We start from the raw sequence: 16,938 nt of genomic DNA on the forward strand, positions 1-16,938 counted from the left end.
GAAGTACTTTTTTCCTATCAGATGGTAGCCTCTCTCTGATGCAATTGGAGGTCCGCAGTTGAGGTGGGGAGAAGTGAATGCTTAGGGGTTGTTTAGGCCCCCCATACATCTGTGGCTCTGGGATTCCACACCCCAGCTGAGCTCTAAGTTACTGTGTCATTAGTTTGCAGCCTTGGCCCGACACTGGGCTGTTTCTGCTGCATTTCCTCCCCCAGCAGGTGGGGTAGGCATCACCCATCCAGACAGTGGAGGGCCTCTGGCCCTCTCCTAACGCAGGCCGCCATTTACTTCCTATAAGAGACCTAACCACTTTCTATCTTTCCAACTGTTTCTTCGAGATTTTGTATGAATTGCTGAGTGTGTTCTGACAATCAGCAACATTCTTATATTGTATCGCTGTTTGAACTCAGGGGAGTAGATAAATAACTCATTTTGGTTTATCATTTGTTGGCTGCAGGACCATGTGTGCAAGTGCTTTGTATGCTTTAAAGCCTTCTATTAATGTTGGTGGTCTTGTTATTTTTCTCATTTTATTGCTTAGTTATATAAGTAATTGGGATGCCTCTATTTCTTTTGTACCACTTGTTTTTAGTGAAACATCAAAGAAGAAAAACATCTACCTGCATACTTTCCTTTAGCAAGCCCTTTTTATCTGAAAATCAAGTTCTACTTATTAATGTATAGTATTATGGGTTTTTTTTGGAATCAGCTTTAAGAAAATGTACCATACAATTCACCCAATTAAACTGTACAGCTTCGTGGGTTTTAGTACATACAGAGTTGTGTAACCATCACCAAAATCAATTTTAGAACATTTTCATCATCCCCAAGACAAACCCCATACCGCTTAGCAGTTACTTCCCCTCTATCCCCTAGCGCTCTTCCTCAGCCCTAGGTATTAATCTACTTTTTGTCTTTATAGATTTCCCTAATCTATGTTTTCTTTTCATTTCATGTAAATGGACTCATACAGTATGTGCCTTTTCGGACTAGCTTCTTTCCCATAGCATAATATTTTTAAGCTTCATTCATGTTGTAGCATGTGATCAGTACGTCTTTCCTTCTTATTGCCAAATACTATTCTATTGTATGGATAGAGCACATTTTGTTTATACATTTATCAGTTGATAGATAACTGGGTTGTTTCTACATTTTAGATATTCTGAAAAATGCTATTATGAATGTTTGTGTACAAGTGTCATTTCTTGGCCTTGTAATTAAGAACGAAAACACTGGGTCATATGGTAATTTTTTTATTATTTATTGAAAAGGAATTTCTTTCCTCATTGAATGATCTTGGGACCTTTGTAGAAAATCAATTGACCATAGATGTAGGGATTTATTTCTGGACACTCAATACTATTCCATTATTTGATAGGTCTGTCATATGACAGTACCACACTGGCTTGATTATTGTAGCTTTGTAGTAAGTTTTGGAATTGGAAAATATGAGCCTTCCAACTTTGTTCTTTTTGAAGATTGTTTTTGGTTCTTCTGGGTCTCTTGAATTTCCACATTAATTTTAGGATAAGTTTGTCAATTGCTACAATGAAGCCCACTAGTATTTCAATAGGGTATTGAATCTGTAGATCAATTTGGGGGAATATATAATATTTTAACATTTACTTTATTAAGGTAGCAATTTCATTAATTGAGTACCTTCATGCTTCATGCCTAAAATCCTAAATTCATTAATAGATTTCATCCCTCTTGGTAAATGATTATGATTTCTGATATTTGAAATTCCCTATAGCTACATATGTCTAACCATTTCAAATAGATCTGCAACATAGATTAAAAAAAATACAAGCTGAAAACATTCAGTAGATTGTTTTTAGAGCTTAAATTGTTTATTTCTTCCTGTAAAATTAAACATCAGAAGTAAATCTGAGCAGCTGCTAGTATCTTCCTTTGACATACTTTAGAAAAGAAGAGCAGTAGAAGTAAAATGTTTAAAATTTTATTTTCTTTTCTCCTTTGCTAAGCATTTTGTGATAATTACTATTAAGTGGGAGTTATCTATCTGAACTGTATACACATACATACACATATATATGTGAGATTTGTTTTCCATTTTTACAGTACTGGAAATTGGTCCAAATCTCTCTTTTTTTATATACATAACAGTACAATGTGGCTTATTGATTTGCTTACACAGTGAATTCTGAAGCTTAGGCTCTGGAATCACATTAAGGATTTTATTTAAACCTAAAAATCAAAGTAATTTTAAAGTTCCTCTGCTGGGTTTTTCTTAAAATTCGGTGTTTAACTTCAACACAAAGCCATAGGTTAGCTGGCTATTACTGTTCTGTAAATATTTTTTGAGTGTTCATAATGTAGTAAGTTAAGAAATGGATTTCTTTTAAATTAAATTTGACTCATGTGCCACTGAGTTCCACATCTGTACAGTCAGGGGAAAATGTAAGGTACAATATGAAATAATTACTTTTGATACATCTACAGTTAATTGTGTGCTACTAAACACCAAGTTGCCTATTCTATGAAGTAGATGTGTTCCTGAAAATTTTTTACATATATATGAATTACATTTTTTAACCAGTGAGGAGTGTTGAAACTTTATAGGACCTATGTGTAAAGCCCTAGGTGTAAAACCATTTGTGACTGAAAAAATATATATGTAGTATGAATAATCACGCTCTAAATTTTCTGTTAGCAATTATAAATCATTATATTTTGTTATAGAAATTAAAATACATTATTAAAATTTAATAAATACACTTAGAATGTGAATTTATATACAAACACAATGTATTAGTTGGTTTTAAACTTATCTTAAAAAGAGGATTATTTTTACAGTAATAGTGTGGCCTATAGTATATGTGTGTCATTTTTCTTTCCCCCAGCAACAACATGAAAATTTATGGTAATTGTTCAGCGGATTTTTATGGAATACTTCCTATATGTCGGGCATTGTTCTCAGTACTTGAGAAACATCAGAGAATAAAACAAAAAACTCAATCTTCATGTTTATAGTATAGCAGGGGAAAGGAAATTATTTAATATATTAGGAGGTGGTAAGTGCAATGGAAAAAGGAAAAATAAAACAAGATAAGGATTTTGGGAATGCTTTGTTGGAAGTGGAGGAGAGCGTGAAGTATTGAATAGGGTGGCAGTCAGGGTGACCTCATTTAGAAGGTGAGATTTGAGTAAGTCTTGAAAGAGGTGAAGGAGGTAAGCAGGCAGGAGAATTCCCGGGGAAAAAAGTGTTCCAGCCTAAAGGAATAGCTGGAGCAGAAGCCCTAAGGTGGGGCATTCCTATCAAGTTCATGGAACAGGAAGCACGGGGTGGGAGTAGGCAGATGATAGGTAATAGGGCCTCCTAGACCTTTGTGAAGACTTTGACATTCAATTCTGAGTGAAGAGAAGGGCCAATTACAGGGTTTTACTGGAGGACTGACATAATTTGATGGTTTTTAAAAGGATCATTCTGCCTTTTGGGTTGAGAATAGTTTGAAGAGAAATGTTTTCATATAGTTCTCTGAGAAATAGACACCGTGAAGAAGAATTTGTTCATCTGGGATTGGAGAATATGCTGGTAGCAACGTAGAGCCATGAAAAAAGAAATGGAAGGCCACCAATACCACCAACACTTAATCTCCTTGGGAATCACACATCAGACTATGGACACCTGAGGCAATAGGGCCAGAGTATTTATTCCCCAGCTCCTTTCAGTTACTGGTTGAGGGCTACTTCCTAACAGGCCAGAGAAAGCCCTCAGGCAAAGAAATGCAGACTCTAGCGTTGGCAGTCAGCAGGAAAACTGACATGGTAACTGAGGGATATTGGAAATCAACCTATACTCCCCGCTATTGGGAGAGAATAGAAGGAGAAAGACTTGTTAGCAGACTACTGTAAGAATTCAGGTCACAGATAACAGTGGCAAGACCAGCTGAAGTGATAGGAAATGATCACATTCTGGACTATATTTTTAAGGTTCCTATGAGTATAATATTCTCATTTTGAAAGTTTTTCCAGTGACATTGTTTGTAAAGTCTAAATAGAAAGATTTAAAAAAAAATGATTTTTCAGTTCTACTTCAGGATGGAAATGTGGAAAGATCCTGAACTAACCTCCTCCCACAGACACACTGAATCTACAGCTATATATGGAACAACTTCCTCTAAAAAAAAACCCTAAAAACTGGTGGAGCAACCCCTTCACATCAAGTAAATGAGAGGGATACTGCATTGAAGCAGGTAGGAAAAGGTGAGACATTATCTTGCCATAAACCCCACCCAGCACAGCAACTCACACTCAGAAGGGAACTCAAAACCCAGAGCTTCTCCCTAAGGAGTAAAGGGTTTGTACCTCACATCAGGCATACCAAGTTCTAAGACCGTTACCTGGGAAATGAGCCTCCAAAACATCTGACTTTGAAGACCAGTGGGACTGTGTCTGAGGGGCAGGCTTCTGGTTTGGCATACTTAAAAGGGACCACAGAAGTGTTCTCAGGTAATGTGGACTGGTGGACACAATCTTTGCGCTCTCCCTCTTCTTTGCTCCAGCTTGCTGGTATCTTCTAGAATAGAGTTTATACCCTTGTCTGGTGCCCTGATTTTTTGCAGCTGCTGCCAAGGGACACCTCTTCATTGCTTGGCTCTGGTAACTAGCAGGGTTTATGCTCAGGTCCCATAGGACTGTAACCAAAGGAAAAAGGTTTCTTAACTAGCTAGCACCTGCAGGGCACAGAAAGAGTCAACAAACTCAGGAGCTCAATCTTTCTATGAAAGAGGCCTATTAGTCTTAGCTAATCATAGCTGCAGCCCGAGAGCCAGGCTTCTCATTAAATAAACTTCTAAAGGCTGACTGCAAATCATATATCTGAGAAGGGGTTAATACTCAATATACATATAAAGAACTCATACAACTCATCAACAACAAAACAATCAAATTAAAAAATGGGCAGAGGATCTGAATAAACATTTCTAGAGGTGACACAGTTGACCAATAGGTACAGGAAAAATGCTCAGTTATCAAAAAGACAAGAAATAATTAAGTGTTGGCAAGGATGTGGAGAAACAGGATTTCTTCTGCACTGTTGGTGGGAATGTAAATTGGCATAGCCACTGTGGAAAACTGTATGGAGTTTCCTTAAAAAAATTAAAAATAGAACTACAATATGATCCAGTAATTCTACCTCTGGGTATTTATCCAAAGAAAATGAAAACACTAATTTGAAAAGATATCTGCACCCCCATATTTATTGCGGAAATAGCCAAGATATGGAAACAACATAAGTGTCCATGGATAGATGAATAGATAAAGAAGATGTGATATATATACTGATATGTATGTGTATATACATACACATATATACACATATATTCCCCATATTTATATACTCTTCAGCTATAAAAAAGAATGAAGTCTTGCCATTTGCAACAGTCTGGATGGACCTTGAGGGCATTATGGTAAGTGAAATAAGTCACACAGAGAAAGACAAATACCATATGATCTCACTTATGTGTGGAATCTAAACAACAACAACAAAAAACAGAAAAAGTGAGTTTATAGACACAGAGAATAGATTGATGATTGCCAGAGGCAAGGGTGGGGGGCTGTGCAAAATGGGTGAAAGGAATCAAAGGTACAAACTTCTAGTTATAAAATCAATAATCATGGGGCTATAATGTACAGTATGGTGGCCTTAGTTAATAATACTGAATTGTATGTTTGAAAGTTGCTAAGAGAATAAGTCTTAAAAGTTCTCATTGCAAGAAAAAATTCTATAACTAGGTATGGTGACAGATGTTAACTAGACTTATTGTGATCATTTTGCAATATATACACATATCAAATCATTATGTTGGCTCATTATGTTGTACAATTGAAACGAATATAGTTTTGTTTGTCAATTATACCTCAAAAAATTCAGAAAAAGAAAATTATTTTCTCTTTTTAAATGGCACTATAATAGCTCTAGAACTTTGGATGCTGTTGTATTTATTCATTGAGATACATAATAGGTGAATTCTGTCTTAGTATAGTCTCTCAAACAACAAAATATGTGCTTTTTTCAGTAACTGATAGAAACCATGAGAAATGGAAGCAAAAACATCTCTTGCCCCTAAGTGACTGACAGGGTTTGTTCGATCTGGGGTCACACTATGACCACAGCATACAATTGGATCACAAACAAGTGAATGTATAGCCCTTTGGCTGAAATGATGATGATGGTACAAATGTACATTCCCTAATCATGTTTTTTGTTTTTGTTTTTGTTTTTTTGCTGGGAGTATAAACTTGTATGAATCCCTAAGTATCATTGACGGTTTTTGCTGATATTATTCTTTGTTTCTATTTTTATTTCTAATTATTTTTTAACAAATTATCTTTACCATTACTTATAACACTGAAAAACAAAACCACTTACTGGCCAACAATAAAGGATTTGTTAATTCACTTTATGTAACACAATAGTATATACATTGTGATCTAATTTTGATAAACATGGAAAAGAGTAAAGTCTTAATAGTAGTTCTATCTAGATGGGTGGTATATATGGGCTATTCTTCCTGCAAAGCTGTACTGTCCTTTCTGTGATGTCATGCACTGCTTTTTTTTTTTTTAACAAATAATTAATAAAAGTATCAATCTAATGGAAGTATAAAATGTTAGCTATTTTACCCCAATTTCTAGACTCTTATATTCACTCTGCACATATTTGGGTTTGAAATTTTTCCAGTTATTTAAAATGAATATTTCTGGTCTTCATTTCTATTTTAGGGGGGAAAAACCTTATTTATATTATACATATTCTGGGCTGCTCTGTTACCTCTTAACCCACTGTAATTAATCTATCTACATTTCAGTTTGTGATGATATAGATAACAATTGGGTATATTCTACAAGATTAGCACTTAGGTGTTCATCAAGCATGCACTAGAGAGAGCTTTCCAGACAGTAGAAATGAGGATTCATGTGCCAAGGTAAGGAGCCTGAACTTGATCTTCCTGGGTCATGGGAACAACTGAAATGTTTATACTGAGTTTAAGATTGTATTTTTCAACATTCATTTACATACACTATCTCAACCTCATCTGAGCTTTACATTAATCTTAGAAAAAAGACACAGCAATCTCTTTTGTTCTGTTTTACCACTGAGCAAACTGAGGCTCTGTGAACTTAAGACCTTTGTTCAAGATCACAGATTCATTCACCAGTAGAGCAAGGACCAGATTGGTCTGAATCTCAGATTGGCCCAGAAGTTTCTCGCTTACACTACACCATTCTTTAAACACGCCGATTTTAGTTCAAATTGAGAATACATCTTAGGCACTAACGTATCAGTGGAACATTTTCTTGTAAAACTGTCTGTGAACATGGAGTTACTTGAAGTTTATGTAGTATTCTTTGATTCCAGGTGCTCAAATAGACATGAAGAATTGAGACAGTTCAGCCTAGTATACTGCGTAGAAACCTCTTGTCCAAGGTGACAGGCACATTGTCCAGGCCAGACAAAATGAGCAGCTCTGTGCTAAGAGCATGCTGGCTTCGTTGCAGGAGTGGCATGAGCTGCTGGGCACAGCTGTGGCCCCCCAGCACTTCATTCCTGTATGCCGTCTTCATGGACCACAGTTCCTGTGGTTGGCTTCAGTGGCTTATTTACTCTTCCCTGGGTTTCTAATTTTTCAAAGTGTTACAGCCATCTTGTGATATTTGAATTTTAATGATTTTATTAACATTTACCATTAATTTTTTAATTATGTAAGTAATAAATCCTCACCATAGAAAAAATAGTGCAGAAATAATTGAAGTTAAAACTAAAAATCTTCCATAATCCCACCACCCATAAATATTCACTGCCAGAACTTTTATTGCCTTCCAGTAACATTTTCCTTTTGCACATACATATTTTTACAAAATTGAAAGTATATTCTATATTTGATTTTACATTCTGTTTTTCTCACTTAGTGTTAATAAGAACATTTTCTTTTACATCTAGGTTTGATTTTAAAATGTCATGTTAATTATTTTGTAGTATAACATAATTTATTTCCCTATTTTATTTTCAATTAGCTTGATTCCAATTTCATATTATTATGAGACTATAATTAATTTTTGTATGTAATTTTGATCCTAATCTATAAAAGAGAAACTATTAGATCAAAAATTATAATCTTTTGTGGATCTTGAGATATACTGCTTATTTACTTCCCCCAATACCTCTATTCATATTACCTTTAGTAAAGCATGAGAATTTCGGTTTTCCAGCATCCTTGTCAAAAATGATTTTTTAAAAGATTTATTTATTTATTTATTTGAGAGAGAGCAGAGGGCAGAGGGAGAGGGAGAGAGAGATTTAAGCAGACTATGCCTGAGCACGGGGCCAACATGAGGCTCAATCTCACCTCCCTGAGATCACGACCTGAGCTGAAACCAAGAGCTGGACTCTTAACTGACTATGCCACCCAGGTGCCCCTCAAAAATGATTTTAAAAGCATTTTAAAAACAGTCTTGCTAATTTTGATACATGAAATTTTGTCTCTTCTTAATCAGATTTCTCATTACTAGTGAAACTGAATATTTTCATATTGTCTTTGACAATGTGTTTCTCCTCATTCATTTTCATTGACCAGTATTCCCTTGTCCTTTATTTTAATAGCATTTATTATGTAATCTGTTTACACAAGATGTTCTACATCAATTAAAGAAAATTTGAAAATATTAGAACAGCTTTCAATTTTTTCTTCATTTTTGTTTTGGAACATTCTTTGTTTCTTATTAATCAAATATATAAAATGTATATTTTATGTTATAAATATTTTTCCTTCTGGATATTGCTATTAAACTTTTATATTTTATTTTTTCTATTAATCAGACTGTCTTAGTAATATTTTCACACATTACCCTTGCTTTCTGTTTATCCTGAATTTTCTATTATTTTCCCCTCTTTGCTGGCCTTCTTTTGAATTGAAGATTTTTTTTAAAATAATCAATATTTCTCAACTTTTCCCTCAAATTTCCTCAATTTTTTTCCTCAACTAATTTGTATGTTATACACTCTTGCTCTTCTTCTAGTAATTACTCTTTAAAGTTTAACAGGCATAGTTTAAGTCTGAAATTAGTGAACATTTCTACTTCTTTGCAAACAATGTAAGAACCTAAAAACAATTTGAATCTTACAGGACATAGTGGTCTTTTTTATAGCTCTGAGTTGTGCCACTAGTTAAATTAAACATTATTATTGCTGTTGCTTTACATGACCAATATGTGGTTTTTTTAAAGATTTTATTTATTTATTTGAGAGAGACCGAGAGAGCATGAGTGGGGGGGGAGGGGCAAAGGGAGAGGGAGAAGCAGACTCCCAGCTAAGCAGGGAGCCCGACTTGGGCTCTATCCCAGGACCCTGAGATCATTACCTGGGCCAAAGGCAGACTCTTAACCCACTGAGCCACCCAGGGACCTCGATCAATATGTGTTTAAATTTACTTACATATTTACTATTTCTTTTCTCACTGTTTTTCTTTGCATTCAGAGCTTTCTTCCAGAATGTTTCCTTTGTCCCATGACTTATCGTTAGAAATTCCTTTACCATATGTCTTTTGATAATAAGCTCATTTAGCTTGCTGCTTACAGCTCCCCTTTTCAGTTTTTACCAGTGACTTGGAACATCCTTTCATTGCTTACAATCTAGGAAATGTTTTAAAATATACTTTATCAAGCATCTAGTTATTTTGCAAAGGGAGGGACATACTTGCACACTTCATTTATTTGAAAATTGTTCTTGCCTTTGGCTTCTAGTGTCACAACTGAGAAATCTTCTAACAGAGTAATTGCTGTTCCTTTGCAACCAATCTAGTCTTTCTTTCCAATGGCTTCTGTCTCTGGTGTTCTGCAGTTTTACCATGATTTTTCTAAGCATGAATTTATTTGTATTTATGTTGCTTGGCCTATTTTGTGCTTCTATGTCTGAGGATTCAAGTCTTTGTTTACTTCTAAAAATTTGCACTTATCATCCCTTTGATGTTCTTACACCCCATTTTCTCTGTTCTCTTTCTGAGATTCTGATTATATGCATATTGAACCTTCTCATCCTATCTTCAAAATTTCTTAACCTCTCAGGTATATTTTCTATCACCTTCTCTCTCTGTGTTTCTCCTGACTTATTTCCTCACAGCCTTATTCCAATTCACTAATTTTTTGTTGAATAGTATATAATCTGCTTTTTACCCTATTCGCTGAATTACTGTCAACACTTTTTTTTTCATTTTTAGAAGTTCTATTTTGTTCTTTTTCAAATCTGCTTAGCAGTTTTTATTTTATATTTGATCATTCCAATATCTGAAATCCTTGGAAATCTAAATCTATTGCTTATTTCTGTTGGCTCTCATTTGTTGTGGCATATATCCTTGTTTATTTGGTGAGCTTTGTGAGCTCCTATTTCTTTAATCTTAATCTATTGTTTTTCTATTGGCCTAAATAAAGAATACTTTCCTCCAAAAGGGATTGCTTCTTCCAGAAACCAAGGGCCTGCCATAATTCTTTAACCGTGTCTTCGAGGGTCCCTGGCATAATGCAGGAATCTCAAGCTCAGCTTTCTTATCTTTTGGGTTACTTATATTGGCTTTTGTCCTAAGGGCTGTTCTGCTTTATTGTTTGCTTGCTGTTTTCTACTCCCCTCTCTAGTTTTGGCTGGTTGCATTGGAGCATTCCCTTACTGCCTGTGACGTAAGGATTGCATTAAAAAGCATTAAGAATTTGGTTATTTTAGTGGGAGGATCCTACTGCCAATTGCGGTTTGTCTTCCATAGCAGCTCTTTTTACTGGGCAGAGATTCTTTTGGGACTGCTCTTTCCTTCCCTGGCATTGTCTTGCTGGTTCCATCAATACCGTTTCTAGAATCCAGTTCTGGCACCCTCTGATTGGAGAGGTCTCACTACTTGTTTGTGGGCTGGTTGTATAGAAGCAGTCAAGCCATCAATCCCTATTGACCTTCTTGTACTTCTTTTTTTTTTTTTCCCCCCCAGGGGCCCCTAGTATTTTATTTATTTATTTATTTATTTATTTATTTATTTATTTATTTATGTTAATCACCTTACATTACATCATTAGTTTTTGATGTAGTGATGTTGACCTTCTTGTACTTCTTAAGGCTCAGGAACAGGGAGGACTCTTAGCACCGATTCTACTTTTTCTTAGCCTCCTGGGGCCAGACAGTCCAAGGATATTCTTTTAGGGACTATATTTACTTTCCTCTTGGTATTTATAGATTTCTCCAGACCAAACCTCTGTAAAATCCTTACCTTGATGCTAGTTTCTATGAACTTGCCCAGTCCAAAGAGGTCAACATGATGCACAAGCTCCCTCAGCCAGAACTTACACAGGACACAAGCCCTATTTGCACATAGGCCCCAGGAGACATTTGCCTTAAAGATGGAGATGATTTTCAGTTCATAATAGAGAGAAGGACACTGTTAAGGTCACATCTTCCAATATTCCTCATAATAAATGTTTTAGAGGATAAAGAATTTCTTATTTTAAGAAAAATATTTAGAATGAATAGAAGATTTTTATAGGCAGTCTTTTGGTTCTTGAAGTATGGAAAGATCTGGATTCCCAGTTACATTTTCAAATTTTCTTTATCTTTATTTTAAAATTATAAAAGACCTTTTATCACCAAGACCACTTAGCAGACAATATTTTCCCAAAAAAATTTTTAGGAATATAAAATTTGGAATTATAATGGCATATCATAAATTTCATGAATGAATGGAGCATGAATTAAGAATTAAAGGTGATTCTTCAGAATTAATATAATATGAATAGAACCTAGCAACATGGTATGAATATATACTTAAATTATTGGAATCTCTGCGGTCCTAAATTAATGTAATCAGAAGTCATAATACATTTAAGCATGAAAAAAGTCATTTGTTTCCAATTTTTAGTAAATAGCTTATTAATGTCATAGGTAAACTACATATAAGTAAAATACTGCTAGCATATTTCATACAGAATTCAGTGAGTTCAAAGCTAAATGTATACATTTATATTCCTTATATATTTTCGAAATTAAAATTTTTTAAAAGGAAGTTTTAATTGAGATATTAAAACCCTATGGTTGTCTTACCTCAATCATTAAAAATGAATATAAACTATGATGAAGCAGAATATAAAGATAAAAATAAACAACAAAAAGATAAACCCATTTTCACTTCTCATTGGCTGATATGATAAACAGAAAAATTGGCAAATGTAAAGTCTTATAACCCTGAGCACCCATATTCATACTGGCTATCATTCAGCAGAACATTACACTACTTAAGGGTATGGTCGTATCACAGTTGAAGCAATGCTAGCATAAATTATTTATATAGCAGCCTTACAAGTAAGAAGTGGCTATGTAAAGTAAGACTGTAATATAATTTATTGGAAAGTTATAAGTTCAGTTTAGCAATTCTTGGGGACAGTATTCCAGCTCTGAGTAAAAAAAAAACAACTGAATTTGAATTGTGTAGGACTGTTGAATCACAGACCTGTACCTCTGAAAAAAATAATACGTTATATGTTTAAAAAAAAAAAAAGAAGAAGAAGATAATAGGATGGGAAAAATGAAGTGGGGGGGAAATCAGAGGGGGAGATGAACCATGAGAGACTATGGACTCTGAGAAACAAACTGAGGGTTCTAGAGAGGAGGGGGGTGGAGGATGGGTTGGCCCAGTGATGGGTATTAAAGAGGGCACGTACTGCATGAAGTACTGGGTGTTATATGCAAACAATGAATCATGGAGCACTACATCAAAAACTAATGATGTAATGTATAGTGAACAACATAACATAATAAAAAACAAACAAACAAACACTGAATTTCCAACCCAATCCCCATTCTTCACCTACTCTCAGATAAAACAGATAATATATTGGACCCATCAAAAACAAAAACAAAAACAAAAACAACAACAACAAAAAACAACTGTGCTGCTCATCAGATTGGGCAGATCTGCAACCAAGAACATTCCACAATTTGTGAAACACAGTAGGTGTTTCTGAGTACTGCCAAACATTTTTAATACTCATTTTTATATGTGTGTTAAACTATTAATGTTTGATACATTAACATAAAACTAATATTAATATCTTAATACTGGTTGCTCATAACAACAACAAAAAGCTTATTATAGTGCTTTTGTCTTCCTATTCTAAATTTTTAGATTGCTTTGAAGCACTTTTTGTGTGTCTAGTAGTCTGCAATAGTTATTTTCTGATTATTGTTTAAATATTTTATTAGGATGTAGTTCTCTATGACAGCTGCTATTACATTAAATTTATGTTTCTGTTTAATATATTTTTTGCTTACTTTTCATGTAAAATCAGTTACCAATTTAACCTTTATTTCTTCTTCCTTTCCATTGATAGATAATCTGATGAGGTTTATATCCTCAAGGGAATAACTGACTGTAAGAATTCTATAAAATGCTGTTAAATCAAATGGAAATCTTATAAAGTGATATCTCAGATATTAGAAGTGTAGTGCTAGATATTTTATATGTAGAATCAAAGAAACTAATAATGTTATACGTTAGCTCTGTAAATATTTTTGTATTTTGCTTTCTTAAAAAATAAAATAGCAACTAGATAAAAATTTAGGGTATTAAATCTTAAAATTTACCCCATATCTTAATATACATTTTCCTTTTACACAGAGTCATAGTTCTATGCTATTCGTACAAAAAGCCTTTGTTCATATGTATACCTTATAATTTCACTCATGTTTATTGTAAGCCCCTTTTAATTTTTGGTTCATGAAGAAAGGCTCTGCATTAACAATTCATGGCATATAAAAATAGGCAGACTAAATATCATATAGGTAAATTGTATGTGCAATTTTTCATGGAGAAAAAGTCATGATTTTTAATGCCTTTCTTATCTCCAACATGTCTTAGAAAACGAAAGCAAAATTAACCAATTTCATTTTTCCATATTTCATAATGGAAAATTTTCTTAAAAAGAAAATCTCTATACTATGAAAAATTGGTTCAACAAATGTTTACCAAACTTACTATGTACAAAGCAGTTGAGATGATGGATATAGACATTGTCTCTATCTTCCAGAAACTTGCAGACTAAGAGGAAAGATAAGGCACGTAAAAATACCTCTAATAAAAAATATAGTGTGATTAATGCTAAAAGAAAAACAAACACAAACAAGAGGGAAGAAAAGAGTTTAAAAACTCAGGGTATTGATGAATGTTTCATGAGAGATTAAAGCAGGAGATGTTGGCCTTTAAAAGTAGATAAAATGTCAAGAGAGCTAGGAAGTGTTGGGATGGAAAGAGTAAAGAGATGTGCCAAGCTGAAAGAGCAATATGAGCAAAAGGGAGAGACAGAAAAGAGTGGTGTGTGTGTGAAACAGTAAGAAGGCAGGATAGGTGAGCTGGGGAAGGAATTGTGGAAATCAAGATAGAAGATATAGACGATATTATGAAAGTCGATTTTATTGAGATGACAGGATCACATAGAAGATTTTTTGAGCAGAACAATTTTATGATTGACTTTAGACAAATGATACTAGCAGCATTTTGTAGCATCCGTTGTTTTGAAAACAATTGGGAAGAAGAAACATGGGCAAGTTAAGTCCTAAACTAGTGACTGTCAAAAGGTAAAGAAGTAAATATATTGAAACTGTGAAGAAGCAGAATTTATAGAACTAAATAACAGATTCAATATGGAGATGGAGACTGGGGCAAAAGGGAGGGTCAGAATACTAGGAATTCTTCATACATCCCTGAAGTCATAGGAGTGAGAAGGGAAAGGAGAATCAAAGACAGAATGTAGGAAAATTGCTATAATTAAAATGTTGGAGGCACGTTGAATGAAAGATAGTATCAAATGACAGGTTGAGAAAGAAGCAAATTGAGAAGTTTAGGACCATTAGAATTAAGAAAAAGAAGGTATGCCAAAAAGGATGAAGTGATAAAAAGATGCCATGCACTTCATAAGCAATCAAGGAAGAGGGGAACCGAGGAAGGGAGGTGGAATCTGGTAATTATGCAGTCATCAGTGACTACTGAGGAAGTCGATTGAATGGCAGAAACCAGACAAAAAAGGCTGCGTTGAAGATGAGAAGGTGGATGCAACAAGGCTAGACTACCATTTTGAAACTGATAATGTCAAAAGAAGGAAGGAATTGAGATGGTAATTTAAGAAATTGGCAGATCCAAGAGAAAGTTCCTCTGGGAGGAAAAATATTGAAGGGGAAAAAATGTACATTAGCACAGAGAAGAGGTGAAAGCAAAGAGGATCAAGGAAACAAGTAAGAATATCAATTTTGGGGAGACAAGAAAGGACAAGAAAATGGTGACTAGAGGCGCCTGGGTGGCTCAGTTGGTTAAGCAACTGCCTTCGGCTCAGGTCATGATCCCAGGGTCCTGGGATCGATGCCTGCATCAGGCTCCCTGCTCAGCAGGGGGTCTGCTTCTCCCTTTCCCTCTGCCTGCCACTCCCCCTGCCTGTGCTCTCCTGTTCTCTCTGTCAAATAAATCAATAAAATCTTTAAAAAAAAAGAAAAAAATGGTGAGTAAAGATTAAAGAGAATTTGAGCAGTTTCACCTGATAGGAGTTTACCCTTGATAGTGATCTTTTGTGTGTGTGGCAATATTAGAAGGAAGGTCACCTGCAGAGAGTAAGCTATGAGTATAAGTTTGAGGCTTAAGAATCATAGAAGAGACGTAGAACACTGGTGGGAGGGGCTTGATAACAGGTGAAGGCAGAAAACCGGGACTTATCCAAGATTTCTCCTTCTACTCTATTCTTCATTTTCTATCATTGAGCAATGCCAGTTGTATGGCCAAAATATGTTTTAAATCCCTCACTTCATCCCACTCCTACTGCTATAATTTCAAGCCTTCAAGACCTTTTTCCTGAATGTACTCTGTGTCTCTCCTTACTGGTCTCCCTGCCTTTCTCTACCTCCTTCTACCAGGCTTTTTTCCACATTGCTACCGAAGTGATCTTTCTAGGGTACACATCTGCTCATATCACCCTGCTCAAAATTCCCCAAGGGCTCCTCATCTCCTCCAGTAAAAATTCAAACTTGTCTGAATAATGTACCATAACCTACAGCAATCTAGTCCCTTCCTTCCTATCTGGTCATTTCTTGCTATCTTCCCCTAAGAACCCGATCCCCTCCCAACATCCCTTGCCTCTATTCTTGTTTCTGTCATTCCCTTGTCCTGGTAGAACTTGCATATTTGGTAGAATTTGACTAATCCTTCTAGGATGAAGAAGAAGAAAAACAGGAGAAGGAGGAGGAAGAGAAGGGGAAGAAAAGCATGAATAAAGGAAGAATTGAATGAAATACATTATCTTAAAGTGTCTAAAAGGATTGCTGAGCAGCAGGAAAAACCCAAAGGAAGTTAGCATGCAGTAAGGATAATGACTTTGTCTTACAGTGACCTTAGAGCTAGACTCAGAAGTGAGGAAGGCAGAGAGTAGGGTTTACTCAGGGTTAGATATTGGCAAAGTGAATAAAGATAGAGAATCAAGTTTATGAGAGATTCTGGGATGTTAGTATGAGAAACCCTTTTAAATATGCTGGAGGTGGGAGTGAAAGGTTGATGGTGAAGGCAAAAGTCTGTGTCTGGCAATATGATAGCTCAAGGGATAGAGAATTGAGATTAATTAGTTAATTAATTCATTATTTTTTTGCTAATCTAAACTTTCCTGTGTATCTCCTATATGTCAAGCTTGGAGAATACAGAAATGAATATAGGGGCACAGTCCCCACTCTTGTGAATAACAGTTTATTTAGAAATGGGGGGGAATTCATTGTTTAAGATCTTAAAGAGATCTGAGGTATAAAGTAGTTGGAACTGCCTGATTTTGCCTTAGTCAGTCATTATCCTCAATCAAGTAGATCTGAGTTCTGATTACTCAGTTTTGCAACTTCCTTCTTTTACTTTAATGCACAGAAAC

General features: G+C 35.0%; 1 protein-coding gene across 1 annotated transcript in view; it reads left to right on the forward strand.

The window, feature by feature from the left end:
* ATRNL1 (attractin like 1) overlaps positions 1-16,938 on the forward strand; it is an 891,320-nt gene that overhangs the window by 641,718 nt on the left and 232,664 nt on the right.

Source organism: Zalophus californianus, chromosome 15 (assembly GCF_009762305.2).
Source record: "Zalophus californianus isolate mZalCal1 chromosome 15, mZalCal1.pri.v2, whole genome shotgun sequence".
In the NCBI taxonomy this organism is placed as follows: domain Eukaryota; kingdom Metazoa; phylum Chordata; class Mammalia; order Carnivora; family Otariidae; genus Zalophus; species Zalophus californianus.